This window comes from Saimiri boliviensis, chromosome 12 (genome assembly GCF_048565385.1).
Source record: "Saimiri boliviensis isolate mSaiBol1 chromosome 12, mSaiBol1.pri, whole genome shotgun sequence".
Lineage (NCBI taxonomy): Eukaryota > Metazoa > Chordata > Mammalia > Primates > Cebidae > Saimiri > Saimiri boliviensis.
This window is the reverse complement of record NC_133460.1, coordinates 46,048,547-46,065,621: the sequence shown is the minus strand read 5'-3', so window position 1 is coordinate 46,065,621 and position 17,075 is coordinate 46,048,547. Positions and strand designations below refer to the sequence as shown.

At 37.5% G+C, this 17,075-nt stretch overlaps 1 protein-coding gene across 6 annotated transcripts in view; it reads left to right on the top strand.

Annotated features, from left to right (window-relative positions):
* The window catches only part of CTNNA3 (catenin alpha 3), a 1,773,069-nt gene that overhangs the window by 987,111 nt on the left and 768,883 nt on the right, over positions 1-17,075 (top strand). The window lies entirely within an intron of this gene.

Sequence of the window (17,075 nt, the reverse complement as noted above, 5' to 3'; positions counted from 1 at the left end):
AGGAGAAAGCTAAGTCAAAACAATGAGACTGTCTTTTTGTAACATGACAGTCTTTATAATGTGACAGGGCTGGAAAGTGGAGGCAGTAGAGGGTGATGTGAGTTGAAGATAAAAGCTTTTTTTGCTTTGATAGACCAAAATGGGTGAGGCTGTGAAATGTATCCAATTCCAAGATATATTGAAATTATTACCTAGGATAGCACCTTCAAACTCAACCTTACTCCTCGGGTAAAGCCATCAAACACGTAGGTAGTACCAAGCTTAGACCCAGGAAAAAAAGGTCTTTGTCGTGGGCCCCATGCGTTAGAGGGCCCCACATATGACAAAAACACAAACATAAATGCCTCTGTTACCTCAGTTCTGGCCTACAGCATGGCTCAGTGCAATCTGGAACGCTAAACATTCACTCTTATGCTTCATATTATTCAGGCAGCAGGAAATTTCTTCTCCAGGTTTTTCTCTTATATCCTAGTAGCAGAAAGATAACAGAGCTCAAATGCCGTGGATGTTTGCAGTTTGAACTGCTGTTCAAAATCAGAGATGAACATCTTATTTTGTGGGATGGGGGTTGTGTGAGCTAGGATTTGAGCAGTATGAAGAAAATAGAAATAAATAATTTTCAGATTCTTCCTCCTGGAATGAATGAACCGAATTATTGTATAATCAAGGATTGTTTTCCTAAGTAGAGCTGAGCATCAGTTTTCTACTATCTGTTCCTTTTTCATTGGTAGATTTGAAAGTCCAGACAAATTAGCATAACATTTTTACGTGATAGGTATATTTTGGATTGTTAAATAAATCATAGTACTTCTACATTTGTCTATATGTAGAGTTAGAGAAAATACGTATGAAGTGTGCTACCAGTTCTTCATATTGGCAAGCAAATGGATAGTGGATACTCAATGTTAAATGAGACAAAATTAAATGAGAAAATGTCAGCTTCCATGAAATATTCTAAAATTAAAATGTGATATTCCTCATACGCATTTTAGTTTTTCACTTAATAGGTAATTTGAATATTCAAGAAAGAATTATGAAAAAAAATTTTATTTTTGTTTCTATAATTTTTAATGGAACATATTTGAATTTTCTAACCATTCAATAAAATTTTATTTTATTTTAATTCCTTTGACTCATCACTGTAAACAAATTCATTAAAAATCTTGACTATAGCAATATAATTTTGATGAGATAAAGAGGAGAAATATAAATTTTATGAAATACATGTGTTTATGAATTAAGTTTGTTTTATTATTTATATAAATATTGCCATCTCATCAAGAGAATGCCCAGATATGCTATTGAATATTAAATTTGATATCTTTGGTATTTGGCCAGCTTTTAGTTATCTAAAAACTATTTCCTTACATATCTTTTGATTTGTCATTAAAAATTATATATTTAAGTCAACACAATGATAGAACATACTTTATTAAAGTTTCTTCGTTTTTAAATAACTTTGAAATATTTAGACATGTGGTATGTGGGCCTCCATTTCTGCTGTTGCTTTGGGTCCTGCAATTGTAGGAGTGGGCTCACCAATGAACAATTGAGACAATGCATAGGAGGGGCCATTGACATCCTCAAGGAGCCATAATTATTCCAAGAGATGATGACAATCTTTATCTTGTGAACTAGGGGTGAGAGGATGTGAGATGGGATAAGCAGTGCCCTTTCTATTTTTTCCTATGCCTCCTTGCCCAGTAAACAGACTTTTTCTTTTTTTAAGAGCTGGATGTATAAAAATTTAATTTGGGAAAATTATGTAGGTGGACCTGGAAGAACTGGAATAGGCGGTAAGTAAGTTATTGAAATTAGCCCTCAGAAATCATTCTGAAAAAGGGGACATTTGAGCTCGATCTGGAAAGATGAATAGAACCCCTCCAGGTGGATAAATTGTGTGTGGGAAGAGGTGCACTGGGAAAAGACAAAAAGGCAGAAAAAGCAGGTTGCTTCACAATATTTCAAAACATTCATATGACTAAAGTACTGGGTGGGAAGGAGGAAATGGAAAGAGAAGGGCTGAAATAGAAAGAAAGAAAGGGTATTAAACACATCTTCCCAAGAACTTGGCTTTTATCCTTCAGAAGAGACTCAATAAAGAAGTTTTAAGCAAGCAAATGATATGATTGATTTTGCCTTTTAAAAATATGACTTTAGAACTTTGGTTTTCAAAATTTAGAATGCGTGATAATCACTTGGAGGGCTTGATGAAACACAGATGGCTGGGCCCCACCTCCAGAGTTTCTGACTCAGTAGTTCTGGGGTAGAACCCAAGAGTCTGCGTTTCTAACTCCTGAGTGATGTGATGCTGCTGATATGGGAACTATACTTTAAGAACCACTGCTCAAAAAATCAGAGGTGGATGGCGAATAGTTTAGAAAGATGAAATTACAGAAAGCAGTAAGATAGGAGATTACTACAATAAAACAGGGAAAAATAAAGAAAGTGTTATGGAAGCAGTGATGAAGGGTCTAAATAAGAGTTTTGAGAAACAGTACCTAACTGAATTTGCAAGGTCTGGATAAAGAAGAAGGAAGACACAAGTGTTGAGGATAACTTATGTGGCTTGTTTTTGAATGTATGAAAGAGCCCAGGTCTGTGATGTAGAGAAAGAGAATGGATTTCCATCTGAATTCTAGTCATTGGTGTGAAGGTGCAATTTAATTGAATATCCTGTAACAACTGGAACAACTGGATTACTAAAAACTTCTTTGCATGTGCTAAACCAAAAAAGAGGAAAAGGTTTTTTTTTTGTTTGTTTGTTTTTTTTTTTGAGATGAAGTTTCATTCTTTTGGCCCAGGCTGGAGTGCAAAGGTGCGATCTCCACTCACTGCAACCTCCGCCTTCTGGCTTCAAGTAATTCTCCTGTCTCAGCTTCCCAAGTAGCTGAGATTACAGGTGCCCGCCACCATGCCTAGCTAATATCTTTTTTTTTTTTTGTATTTTTAGTAGAGACTAGGTTTTGCCATTTTGGCCAGGCTGGTCTTGAACTCCTGGCCTCAAGTGATCTGCCCGACTGGGCCTCCCAATGTTCTAGGATTACAAGCATGAGCAACTGCACCCAGCCAAGGAAAAGTTATTTACTTACAGAATACACTAGCTCCATTAGGAAAAGTTTGAGGTAAATATAGTTAATATGCTAATGTTATTTATCAATAACAGTCAATATACCATCATGATTAGATCATTTTGGGTGTGTTTAAGGATTGGTCTCCTTTTGGAGAGTGCCTCAAGCCTTTGACTTAATTTCTCTTTTAAAACATAGATTCATCAGAATGGATATTTTTACTTCGTTATATTCTATCTTGTGATTTTTCCCTCTAGTATGTCCTTATACTTTAAAATATTATTTTAGGTTTAGTAAAATTAATATTATTCTCTTTCACAGGGGGCAGTATGTGTGTTCACCCTTAATATTTGAATGAATCAGAGCAAGAGTATAAATGAAGGTGTCCCTTTCCATTTGTTGAAATACATAAACATGTGAAAGTTACAAACCAAACCAACAAATTCTTAAATAAAATATGTTCTGTTCCTCTACCTTCACAAATAGATCTAGCCAAATTTTTTAAATATATGGAAGGCTGTGCCTTTTATGTAATTTTAATTTGGCAAAACATCAAATATGGCTGGATTTGCTTATCATTCTGCAACTCTGGGATTTTGGTTGATGAGCCTGTGGTAATTATACGAGTCACAAAATGCAGACAGACAAAATGCAGACACAAAATGCAATGCAGACAAAATTCGTACATGTTATAAATTAATTCCATTATATTTCTTATATCATTATAGTGAAATTACCAACCATATTACCATAGTAAATTTTTACATAATTAATATTCTATTGACAGTAATGATTTAAAGGATTAAAATATAAAAATTGTACTCCAATGCTCAAAATTTAAACATAGTTGTATCAGTGTTTCTTCATGAAAATACAGAATTACAAAATAAAAATTTTTAAATCATTTTCCAAACGGCTTTGCCAATTTAACTTTAAAAAACATAGTACAAATTATGATTAATGCATACCCACACTCAAATTGATTTACTTAAACTGAAAAAAAATTAAATTATCTAAATTAATATTTTTCATAATTTTAGACTTCATCTAACTGCTTATATAAATAGTTGATATCACACATCAAGAATGGTGTTTAGACCTATATGTAAACATGTTTAAGAGTGATATAAATGGCTTAATATTGCAAAATATTTCTTAGTCACCTTGTGGAACTATTGTGTCTATTGTAGGAACTGCTTAAATGAAGGATTAGAACAAGAAAAGAAAATAGGTACTCTGTATACCTGGGACATAACACCCAATGCATTCATCTGAGAGGATGATTTAACCAGTTAATTAATTCATCTTGTTCTCTTTCCTCAGTTCTTCATTGCTCATACGTTCTTCATGGTGGGAAGCAATGGCCTTCTTAAATCCAGACAGTAACACAACACACAAACCTTCACCTTATTTGAACACATTCCCTTTTTTTATTTTAAGACATTAAGGAAATGGGCAACAAATGTGGGGAAATATTTCCCCAAGACCTTAATGCTGTTATTCAGGGAAGCTTATATGTATCACACAAGAATGCTATTTCATATGGTAATGATGGGACATAATGGAGGGCTTTCAGTGTTAAGTATCAATACTACTACTGCAGATATTTTAAAAGAGAAATATACTAAATTATAACTTTCTTCTTCTCAGCACACTCCATGCAACTGCTTTCCCCTCTACAAGGTTTGTTCTCTTAGAAATAAGTTGTTTGATGGATACAGTGCTCTCCCTAGCTTTTCAAATTAGAGAAATTAAATAATACATTCCTTACATTAAAGTACACAAAGTTCCTCAGGAGGCTGGAGCTGAGAGTAGGGCGGAGATTAGAGACACTGGCCTGAAGGAGGAGTGTGTAAGAAGGAGGGGACATTAACTGGCTATGTAGAGGGGACTGTGCGAGGAAGGGAGGGTGTCCTAGTCTGTTAAGACTGCTGTCTAACAAAATACCATAGACTGGCTGCTTTATAAACAGGCTACTATGTAACAAGATACCATAGACTGGTTTATAAACAGCAGAAATGTGTTTTGCACAGTTCTGGAGGCTGGGAAGTCCAAGATCAAGGCATCAGTAGATTGAGTATCTGGGAAAGGCTCATTCTTCATAGACAGCCTTTTTCCTCTAACCTTACATGGTGGAAGGGGATGAGGTGTCTTTCTGTGGCCTCTTGTATAAGGGCATCAATTCCATTCTTGAGGGTTCCACTCTCATGACTTACTCATCCCCAAAGGCCCCACCTCCTAATACCATCATCTTGAGGATTAGGATTTCAGCATATGAATTTTGGGGAACACAAACATTCAGACTGTAGCAGAGAAGCAGGAAAGGACACTGTTTCCCACTGTGAAGAGAGTATAAGCAATGGAAGTACTGAGGGACGAGAAAAGAAAGATAAATAGAAGCGTGGGAGAAACATGGCAATTAGGAATTTGAAATGTCTATTTAAAAAATAGCAAGGAGTACAGTGTCACAGGAAGGAAGTGAGTGAAGGAGCGAGTAACAGCTGCTGAGGACAGAGAGGTATTGAGACCAGATGAAACGGGCCTTTGCAACCATGATGAGTACCCTGAATGATATGGGATGTTATTGACAGGTTTTATTGGGTGGAGTGACTTGAGTTTTAAATGATGATTCAGATATGATTTGAGAATAGAATATAGGTGGACAAGGCTAGCATGAGGACGATTCTGGGTTACTCTGAGTTTCGTCCAGACATCACAGTGAGAATGAGACTCTGTGGTGGACCTGGAAGATGCCAGCACGGTTTCTATTGCTGTACGTGTTCCAGGATATAATATATTAGTAGGGAACCAGCAACCCAACACTGTGAATTGAGCTTCCAACTCTAGGTGACATTTTCATTAATTTCTTTAATTAAGATCTTTATTGCTCACAGTATAAAAACCAAACAACAACAGCAACAAAAAAGCCTGCCAGGAACCACATTCTAAAACACTTAAAATACCTATCTGCTAAATATTGTCATAGAAAAGAGATTCTCTGGTTAGCGTTACTTTGGGAACCAAACTGAAAAGGAAAGAAGCCACTAGTGATTAAGAGAGATGGGAGGTGAGGCAGTTGCAGGAATCAAGGTGAGGGCCCTGCTGTTTAATATTGCCAGAGGAAGAAATGATTGGAAAAGGTTTTGGAACTTACCTCTGTCTGTTGAGAAGGAGAAATAAGATATTGGTTGGCACAGGCATTAGAGAGACCCAATCATGGCAATCTGCTAGCTTTGTGGTTCTCAAGCCTACCGTGTGAATCTAAAACTCTGTTACCTTGAGGGTTCCAGTTGGAGAAGTCCCTGGAGAATAAGGAGGACCCCTTACTTAAGGTCTTAGTATACTAGTTACACTTTCAAGTTTCCTATCAGAAGCACCCAACTTTCCCAGAACTACCGGAGACACTATCTCAAGAGAGGTTTCTAGATGTTCAGTAAAGACATAGGAAATAAGTATAGGCATATGAATGGTTCTATACTCACCACAGGTGTTACTGTCATGTAGACACTTTATAAAGGTATGAGTTTATTTGTGATACAGTCTAGCATAGGTAGCTGGATGTGAGATGTCTTTTCTATTTGTATCAGAGGAAATGTAAAATAAAATCATTCAGCATGAAAATGTGTTGCTCAATTTGCAGCAAGGTTTTCTTATGCTACTGTAGAGCTCCAAAGGAAAGAAATACACTCCACTGTATCATACATAGTGTTAGTAAGTCAATGAAAGTTGACAATGTATTCAAATGTCTCTTGCCATGGGTGAGTGTGTGTGTGTGTGTGTGTGTGTGTGAGAGAGAGAGAGAGAGAGAGAGAGAGAGAGATTAAGAGAATGATTTGACATTTATTAATAACTTATCCATATTTTCTATTTGGAAAAAAAATTGCTAATCACTTTCAGCTAAAGTTGAACCATTCCTAAAATGATGACTAACTACCTTCTTGAATCATATCAAAATATCAAAGCCAGCTGATTTGGGATAACAGCTCTTTGGGACAATACATTCTTACTCAATATGCAGGCTACATGTTTGCCTAGCATTTAATTCCTCCCTCTTTACTCATCAAGAATTTTAAAATCCTGTGTTCTAAACCACCTAGGGTAAATAACTGATATAATTTTGAAGTACGTAAGTTTTTGGATATTCCCTGCCTTTATTGTGAATCTCAGCTTGTATCACATGTTTACTATTTAGCATTTGAGCATCTGCAGGGAACTTACCACCATCCTTCCCTTTCTAAGATTTGCAGCACGTATGTGGCTGATAAATACAAAGCTGGATGATATAAACAACTGCATTGGCTCTGTTTCAGCTCTGGTACTGTTGGACCTTGACAAGAGAGCATTAGGAAAATCTGGTTTTGGTGTCAAGGAAGTTCTTGCTAGCAAAAATGGGAGAAGTCAGAAAAGATGGCTGGGGCCCAGGCTTGGGGAATGCAACCAGAAAGAGTACAAACTTCAGCCAAATATTCTAACTAGTAAAAACACAAGAAAAATTCTTGTGTTAAATATTCTAATTAGTAAAATCACAAGAACTTTTGAAAGTAAGGGCTGGGTGCAGTGGCTCACACCTGTAATCCCAGCACTTTGGGAGGCCGAGATGAGCAGATCACTGAGGTCAGGAGTTTGAGAGCAGCCTGGCCAACATGGTGAAACCCTGTCTCTACTAAAATTTACAAAAATTAGCCAGGCATGGTGGCACACGCCTGTAATCCCAGCTACTCGGGAGGTCAAGGCACGAGAATCACTTGAACCTGGGAGGTGGAGGTTGCAGTGAGCCGAGATCATGCCATTGCACTCCAACCTGGACCACAGAGTGAGACTCAGTCTCAAGAAAACAAAAAAAGAAAAAAACCCACCAAAGAATCCTAACTTATGTGGTTGAATGGGCAAAGCAGCAACACAGAGAAGCACAAGGAAGACAAAAGCAGATTAAATAATGGAATATATGAATGAGAGACAGCTAAGAGGATACATTATTAGAGAAGTCAGGTACTGAAATTCATATGTATCATGATATGTAGCTTTTTTTTAATGTTTCAATTAAAATTTCTCAAAGTTTCTGAAGCTAAAGGTCAAGATGAGTTTGTTCTTTATCTTGCTAAAGTTGTGGTTTTTTTTTTTTTTTTTTTTTTTTTTTTTTTTTTTTTTTTGTTCTTGTTCACTGTGAAAGACTGGATAAAGTTTCTTCAAGAAACTGTGTATTCCAGATCCTGTATTGCTTGACTATACACAGAATATATGTTCTAACAAATCACTTTGAAATTTGAGTCAACTGGTAGAAAATAGTATTAGCTTCACTCACCAAAAATATCTTTGAGAGTAGGTTTCCACACTGCCTAACTAAAGTAACTAACTGAATCTTTTGATCTACAACTAGAAGAAAAAAATGCATGAACTGCTAATACATTTTTAAAAATTCTACAGCAAGGCATGGATTAAATTAATAGTATATTTAAAAGATATTGTATAGATAGAAAGTGGTAAAACTCCTGACCTCAGGCGATTAAAAAAAAGAAAAGAAAAGAAAAAAATAAATTGGTAAATAAATAAAAAAGTGGAAAAATTTGCAACATACCTGATGCAAACAGAATTCTAAAGCTGTAATTGTAACAAGTACATGACAAAGTTTTAAGATTTGTTTCAATGTTGAATTATAAATATCACAAATAGTTTCTTACCTCAAACTATATTTAAAATTATTTTTAATTTATCTTAAAGTATATTTGGATATATGTCTAGAATATATATTGAATTATTGCACAGATAACTTGAAAAAACATTAGTTTTTTTTTTTTTCAGTCTGAATAGCTATTCCCCACCCCCCATTTTTTTTTTTTTTTTTTTTAAAGACGAAGTCTTGCTCTGTCACCAGGCTGGAGTGCAGTGGCTCAATCTCGGCTCATTGCAACCTCCGACTCCCTGGTTCAAGTGATTCTCCTGTCTCCTCCTCCTGAGTAGCTGGGACTACAGGTGCATGCCACCATGCCCAGCTAATTTTTGTATTTTTAGTAGAGACACGTTTCACCATGTGGGCCAGGATGGTTTTGATCTCTTGACCTCAGGATCTGCCCACCTCGGCCTCCCAAAGTGCTGGGATTACAGGAATGAGCCACAGTGCCTGGCCCTTTTTCTTTATTTTTTATTATACTTTAAGTTCTGAGGTACATGTGCAGAACGTGCATGTGTTACATAGGTATACATGCCATGGTGGTTTGCTGCATTCATCACTCCATCATCTATATTAGGTATTTCTCCTAATGCTCTCCTTCCCCAATCCCCCCCCATCCCCTGCTGTCCCTCCCCTGGTACCCTACCCCACAACAGGCCCTGGTATGTTATGTTCCTCTCTCTATGTCTGTGTGTTTCCACTGTTCAGCACCTAGTTATGAGTGAGAACATGCAGCATTTGTGTCAGTTTGCTGAGAATGATGGTTTCCAGCTTTATCCATGTCCCTGCAAAGAACATGAATTCATCCTTTTTTATGGCTGCATAGTTATCCATGGTGTATACCTGCCACATTTCCTTTATCCAGTCTATCATTGATGGGCATTTGGGTTGGTTTCAAGTAGTTGGTATTGTGAACAGTGCCACAATAAACATATGTGTGCATGTGTCTTTATAAGAGAATGATTTATAATCCTTTGAGTATATACCTAGTAATGAGATTGCTGGGTTAAATCGTATTTCTAGTTCTAGATCCTTGAGGAATTGCCACACTGTTTTCCACAATGGTTGAACTAATCTACATTCCCACCAACAGTGTAAAAGTGTTCTTATTTCTCCACATCCTCTCTAGCATCTGTTGTCCCCTGATTTTTTTAATGATTGCCGTTCTAACTGGTATGAGATGGTATCTCAATGTGGTTTTGATTTGCATTTTTCTAATGACCAGTGAAGATGAGCATTTTTTTAATGTTTATTGGCTGCATAAATGTCTTCTTTTGAGAAGTGTCTGTTCATATCCTTTGCCCACTTTTTGATGGGGTTGTTTGTTTTTTCCTTGTAAATTTGTTTAAGTTCATTGTAGATTCTGGACATTAGCCATTTGTCAGATGGGTAGGTTGCAAAAATATTTTCCCATTCTGTTGGTTGCCAGTTCACTCTAATGATAGTTTCCTTTGCTGTGCAGAAGCTCTTAAGTTTAATTAGATCTCATTTACCTATTTTGGCTTTTGTTGCCATTGCTTTTGGTGTTTTAGTCATGAAGTCCTTGCCTTTGCCAATGTCCTGAATGGTATTGCTTAGGTTTTCTTCTAAGGATTTAATGGCGTTAGGCCTTATGTTTAAATCTTTAATCCATCTGGAGTTACTTTTTTATATTATGTGTAAGGAAGGGATCCAGTTTCAAACCTGGCTGGCCAGGTTTCCCAACAGCATTTATTAAACAGGAAATCTTTCCCTCATTGTTTGCTTTTGTCAGGTTTGTCAAAGATCAGATGGTTGCAGATGTGTGATGTTAGTTCTGAGGCCTCTGTTCTGTTCTATTGGTGTGTATCTCTGTTTTGGTACCAGTACCATGCTGTTTTGGTTAATGTAGCCTTGTAGTATATTTTGAAGTCAAGTAGCATGATGCTTCCAGCTTTTGTTTTTGTTTGTTTGGTTGGTTTTTGTTACTTAGGATTGTCCTGGCTATGCAGGCTCTTTTTTAGTTCCGTATGAAATTTACCATAGGTTTTTTTTTTTTTTTTTTCCAATTCTGTGAATAAAGTTAATGGTAGCTTGATGGGGATAGCATTAAATCTGTAAATTACTTTGGGCAGTATGGTCATTTTCACGATATTGATTCTTCCTAACCATAAGCATGGAATGTTTTTCCATTTGTTTGTGTCCTCTCTTATTTCCTTGAGCTGTGGTTTGTAGTTCTCCTTGAAGAGGTCCTTCACATCCCTTGTTGGTTGTATTCCTAGGTATTTTATTCTCTTTGTAGCAATTGTGAATGGGAGTTCACTCATGATTTGGCTGTTTGTCTGTTATTAATGTATAGGAATGCTTGTGATTTTTGCACATTGATTTTGTATCCTGAGCTTTTGCTGAAGTTGCTTATCAGCTTAACGAGATTTGGGGCTGAGATGATGGGGTCTTTTACATATCCAATCATGTTGTCTACATATGGAGACAATTTGACTTCCTTTTTTCCTAATTGAGTATACTTTATGTATTTTTTTTTTTTTTTTTTTGCATGATTGCCCTGGCCAGAACCTCCAATACTATGTTGAATAGGAGTGATGAGAGAGGGCATCTTTGTCTTGTGCCAGTTTTCAAAGGGAATGCTTTCAGATTTTGCCTGTTCAATATGATACTGGCTGTGGGTTTCTCATTAATAGCTCTTATTATTTTAAGATCTGTTCCATCACTACATAGTTTATTGAGAGTTTAACATAAAGGGCTGTTGAATTTGTCAAAAGCCTTCTCTGCATCTATTGAGATAATCATGTGGTTTTTGCTTTAGTTCTGTTTATTTGATGTGTTACATTTATAGATTTGTATATACTGAACCAGCCTTGCATCCCAGGGATGAAGCCAACTTGATTGTGATGGATAATCTTTTTGATTTGCTGTTAGATTCAGTTTGCCAGTATTTTATTGAGAATTTTTGCATCAATGTTCTTCATAGTTATTGGCCTGAAATTTTCTTTTTCAGTTGTGTTTCTGCCAGGTTTTGGTACCAGGATGATGTTGGTCACATAAAATGATTTAGGGACGATTCCCTCTTTTTGAATTGTTTGGAATAGTTTCAGAAGGAATAATACCCACTCCTCTTTTACTCTGGCAGAATTCGGCTGTGAACCTGTCTTGTCCTGGGCTGTTTTTGGTTGGTAGGCTATTAATAGCTGCCTCAATTTCAGACTTTGATACTGGTCTATTCAGGGATTCACATAATTCATGGTTTAGTCTTGGGAGGGTGTAAGTGTCCAGGAATTTATCCCTTTCTTCTGGATTTACTGGTTTATTTGAATAGAGGTGTTTTTGGTAACCTCTGGTAGTTTGTATTTCTGTGGGATCGGTGGTGATATCCTGTTTCTTATTTTTTATTGCATCTATTTGATTCTTCTCTCTTTTCTTTTTTATTGTTCTGGCTAGTGGTCTACCTATTTTGTTGATGTTTTAAAAATACAGCTCCTAGATTTATTGATTTTTTTTGAAGGATTTTGTGTGTGTGTGCATCTCTATCTCCCTCAGTTCTGCTCTGATCTTAGTTATTTCTTGTCTTCTACTAGCTTTTGAATTTGTTTAATCTTCCTGCTCTAGCTCTTTTAATCGTGATGTTAGGGTATCAATTTTAGATCTTTCCTGATTTATTTTGTGGGCATTTAATGCTATAAATTTTCCTCTAGACACTGCTTTAAATGTGTCCCACAGATTCTAGTACACTCTGTCTTTGTTCTCATTGGTTTCAAAGAACATCTTTATTTCTGCCTTCATTTCGTTGTTTATCCAGTAGTCATTCAGGAGCAAGTTGTTCAGTTTCCATGTAGTTGTTTGTTTTTGAGTGAGTTTCTTAATCGTGAGTTCTAATTTGATTGCACTGTGGTCTAAGAGACTATTTGTTATGATTTCCATTCTTTTGCATTTGCTGAGGACCGTTTTACTTCCAATTATGTGGTCTACTTCAGAATAAATGTGATGTGGTGCTGAGAAGAATGTATATTCTATGGATTTAGGGTGGAGAGTTCTGTAGATGCCTATCATGTCCGCTTGGTCCAGATCTGAGTTCAAGTCCTGGATATCTTTGTTAATTTTCTGTCTCATTGATCTGTCTAATATTGAAAATGATGTGTTAAAGTATAAGTCTCTTTGTAGGTCATTAAGAATTCGCTTTATGTTTCTGGGTGCTCCTGTATTAGGTGTATATATTTAGGATAGTTAGCTCTTGTTGTTGCAGTGATCCCTCTACCATTATGTAATGCCCTTTTTTGTCTCTTTTGATCTTGGTTGGTTTAAAGTCTGTTTTATCAGAGATTAGGATTGCAACCCCTGCTTTTTTTTGCTCTCCATTTGCTTGGTAAATCTTCCTCCATTCCTTTATTTTGAGCCTACGTGCGTCTTTGCATGTGAGACGGGTCTTCTGAATACAGCACACTGATGGATCTTGATTCTCTATCCAATTTGCCAGTCTGTGTCTTTTGATTGAGGCATTTAGCCTATTTACATTTAAGGTTAATACTGCTATGTTTCAATTTGATCCTACCATTTTGATGCTAGCTGGTTGTTTTGCCTGATAGTTGATGCAGTTTCTTCATAATGTCAATGGTCTTTACCATTTGGTATGTTTTTGCAATGGCTGGTACTGGCTGCTCCTTTCCATGTTTTGTGCTTTCTTCAGGAGCTCTTATCAGGCAGGCCTGGCAGTGATGAAATAGCTCAGCAGTTGTCCATAAAGGATTTTATTTTTCCTTTGTTTATAAAGCTTAGTTTTTGGCTGGATATGAAATTCTGGGTTGAAAGTTCTTTAAGGATGTTGAATATTGGCCCCCACTCTCTTCTGGCTTGCAGGGTTTCTGCTGAGAGATCCGCTGTGAGTCTGATGGGCTTCCTTTTGTGGGTAATCTGACCTTTTTCTCTGGCTTCCCTCAGCATTTTTTTCTTCATTTCAACCCTGGTGGATCTGTTGCTTATGTGCCTTGGGGTTGCTCCTCTCAAGGAACATCTTTGGGGTGTTCTCTGTATTTCCTGAATTTGAATGTTGGCCTGCCAGGTTAGGTTGAGGATGTTCTCCTGGATAATATCCTGAAGAGTGTTTTCAACTTGGTTTCATTCTCCCCATCAGTTTCATGTACACCAATCAAGTGTTGATTTATTCTTTTCATGTAATCCCGTATTTCTTGGAGGCTTTGTTCATTTTCTTTCACTCTTTTTTCTCTAATCTTGACTTCTTGTTTTATTTCATTGAATTGATCTTCAATTTCTGATATCCTTTCTTCTGCTTGATCGATTCGACTATTGAAACTTGTGTATGCTTCACAAAGTTCTAGTGCTATGTTTTTCAGCTCCATCAAGTAGTTTATGTTTTTCTCTATTCTGGTTATTCTGCTTAGCATTTTGTCTAACCTTTTTTTTAAGGTTCTTAGTTTTCTTGCATTGGGTTAGAACACGCTCCTTTAGCTTGGAGAAGTTTGTTATTACCCACCTTCTGAAGCTTGCTTCTGTGATTTTATCAAACTCATTCTCCGTCCAGTTTTTACCCTTGCTGGTAAGGCGTTGTGAAGAGGTGTTCTGGTTTTTGGTGATTTCAGCCTTTTTGGGCTGGTTTCTTCCTATCTTCATGGATTTATCTATCTTTGGTCTTTGAAGTTGGTGAATTTTGGATGGTGCCTCTGAGTGGACGTCCTTTCTGTTGATGTCGAAACACTTTCTTTCTGTTTGTTAGTTTTCCTTCTAACAGGCCTCTCTGCTACAGGTCTGCTGGAGTTTTGCTGGATGTCCACTCCAGACCCTGCTTGCCTGGGAAACACCCATCCCCATGGCTACAGAACAGCAAGGATTGCTGCCTCTTCCTTCCTCTGGTAGCTTTGTCCCAGAAGGGCACCCACCAGATGCCAACCAGAGCTCTTCTATATGAGGCATCTCCCAGTCAGAATACACGGGGGTCAGGGAGACACTTGAAGAGACAGTCTTTCCCTTATCAGCGCTCAAGTGCTGTGCTGAGAGATCCATTGCTCCCTTCAGAGCTGCTGGGCAGGGACATTTAAGTCTGCTGAAGCTGAACCCACAACTGCCCCTTTTCCCAGGTGCTCTGTCCCAGGAACGTGGGGGCTTTATTTATAGTCCCTCACAGATTGCTGCCTTTTTTCAGAGATGCCCTGCCCAGTAAGAAAAGAGTCTAGTAAGAGTCTGCCTGCAGAGGCCTTGCTGAGCTGCTGTGGGTTCTGCCCAGTTGCTGTGTAAACTTTCCGGTGAGTTTCGTATACAAAGGTGAAGGTAAAACTGCCTACCCGAGCCTCAGCAATGGTGGACACCCCTCCATTCAATGTCCCAGGTCGAGCTCAGACTGACTGCTGTACTAGCTGCAAGAATTTCAAGCCAGTGGATCTTAGCTTGCTGGTCTTCGTGGGGGTGGGACCTGCCAAGCCAGATCACTTGGCTTTCTGGCCTCAGCCCCCTTTTTCAGGTGAATGAGTGGTTCTGTCTTGCTGGTGTTCCAGGCTCCACTGGGGTATGAAGAAAAAAACCGGCCACCAGTTTTGTGCTGGAAACCTGGGGCACTGGTGTTGTAGGCACCAGAGGTAATGTCCTGGTCTGCAGGTTGCAAAAACTGTGGGAAAAGTGCAGTATCTCAGCCAGAATGCCAGAGTGTCAGGAAAAGTCCCTGAAGGCTTCCCTTGGCTAGGAGAGGGAGTTCTCTGGCCCCTTGCACTTCCTGGGTGAGGCAACACCCCACCCTGCTTCAGCTTGCCCTTCTTGGGGTGCACCCACTGTCTACTCAGTTTCAGTGAGATGAACCTGGTACTTCATTTGGAAATATGGAGGTCACATGCCTTCTGTGTCGCTCCTGCTGGGAACTGTGGACTGGAGCTCTTCCTATTTGACCATCTTGGCAGAAAGTCTCCAAAGAGTTTTATATATAATTATGAATGCTTTAGGAGTCACATATAATTTTTTCTAAATTCAGCTTAGCTTATTGTTAAATATTTCTTCACCAAATAATTTAGTGTACTCTAAACAATCTCATGGCCTCATTCCATCGTTCTGGCAGCAGAGCATGTCATTAGTGATAGATAAAAGTTGAGAAAACAAATGCTCTATCAGTTAGAAAAATATTTTCTCAAAAGGGCAAAGCCCAACTTTTGGGTTATCTAGTCTCTTGACTTTTGAATTTCATTCATGATTATAAATAGTTTTAAATATTTTAAATAAGCATCAATCATGTGATTGCCCTTGTAGAAGAGTAAGAAAACCTTGAAATGATTCTGCCGTGACCTTGAGATGGCCTACAGAAAAAGAAGTAGAATGCGTGAAGACACCATTTTCCAGACTGGATTTGCCAGTGATTGCTGTTGCCCTAAACAGATCTTTTAATGCTTCTGGATCTCAATTCTCACATCTGTTTGTGAGAGTGTTTGCCAGATGGCTTGTAAGAACCCTTCCAGATTCAACATTCTATGTTGCTACAATTGGCCTTAATCTTAAAAGATGGACACATTGACACATCTAATTTATTTTTTTGACTATTTTATTAGGTTAGAAAGCAACATATAACATTATTAGCTTCTTTCTTAATTTCTAATAGTTAGCATTTCAAATAATAACCAAATCGGGGTTCTGATTTGGTTATTAAAGAACATTTAGGAGGCTCGTTATCAGCCATGTTTTTTGTTGTTATACATATTCACACCTCTTAATATGTATATCATATTTTACAAGCCCAAGGGTTCTTAAAGAGTGAGCATTGAAATCACTGTGCATTAACCACGTATAAGAACCTATATACTAGTTGATAACATTTCAATTCTTGTTTATAATAACCAACAACAACTTTAATATAATTCATACTTCTGTAATCAATATAAATCAGTGGAGAAGTAATAAGGAACAAGTTTTTGTTTTTGTTTAATGGTATTCATAAACCCAGGTATTCAAAAAATAGATTTTTTTTCTCTAAATTCTGTTTTGAGACAGAATGACAAAAACTAAACCTTAGCCATTTGGCAGTTCTTTAATTTATGAGCATTTCCATATTGCCAAGGGATGACGACCTTTATGCTTCCATTTAATCTGACACTTGCTGAGACTCATCCTTTATAGTCATTCACCCATGCAAGTTACTGCTGAATCAATACTTGTTCCTGTCACAAGTCCTATCTCAGCTATGTCAAGGCCCCTTTTGGAAGATGGGAGTCATGTTCCTGTGCCACATCTAGGCACAGAAAATTATGGGGACTGTTGTAGGTCCATCTAAGGAGAACAGAGCCCTGAAACAGACATAGACCCAGCCATTGTACCCTGAAATCTTATTTACCTATATTCTAGGTTTTCACAGGTTCATATACGGTTGTGTATAAGAT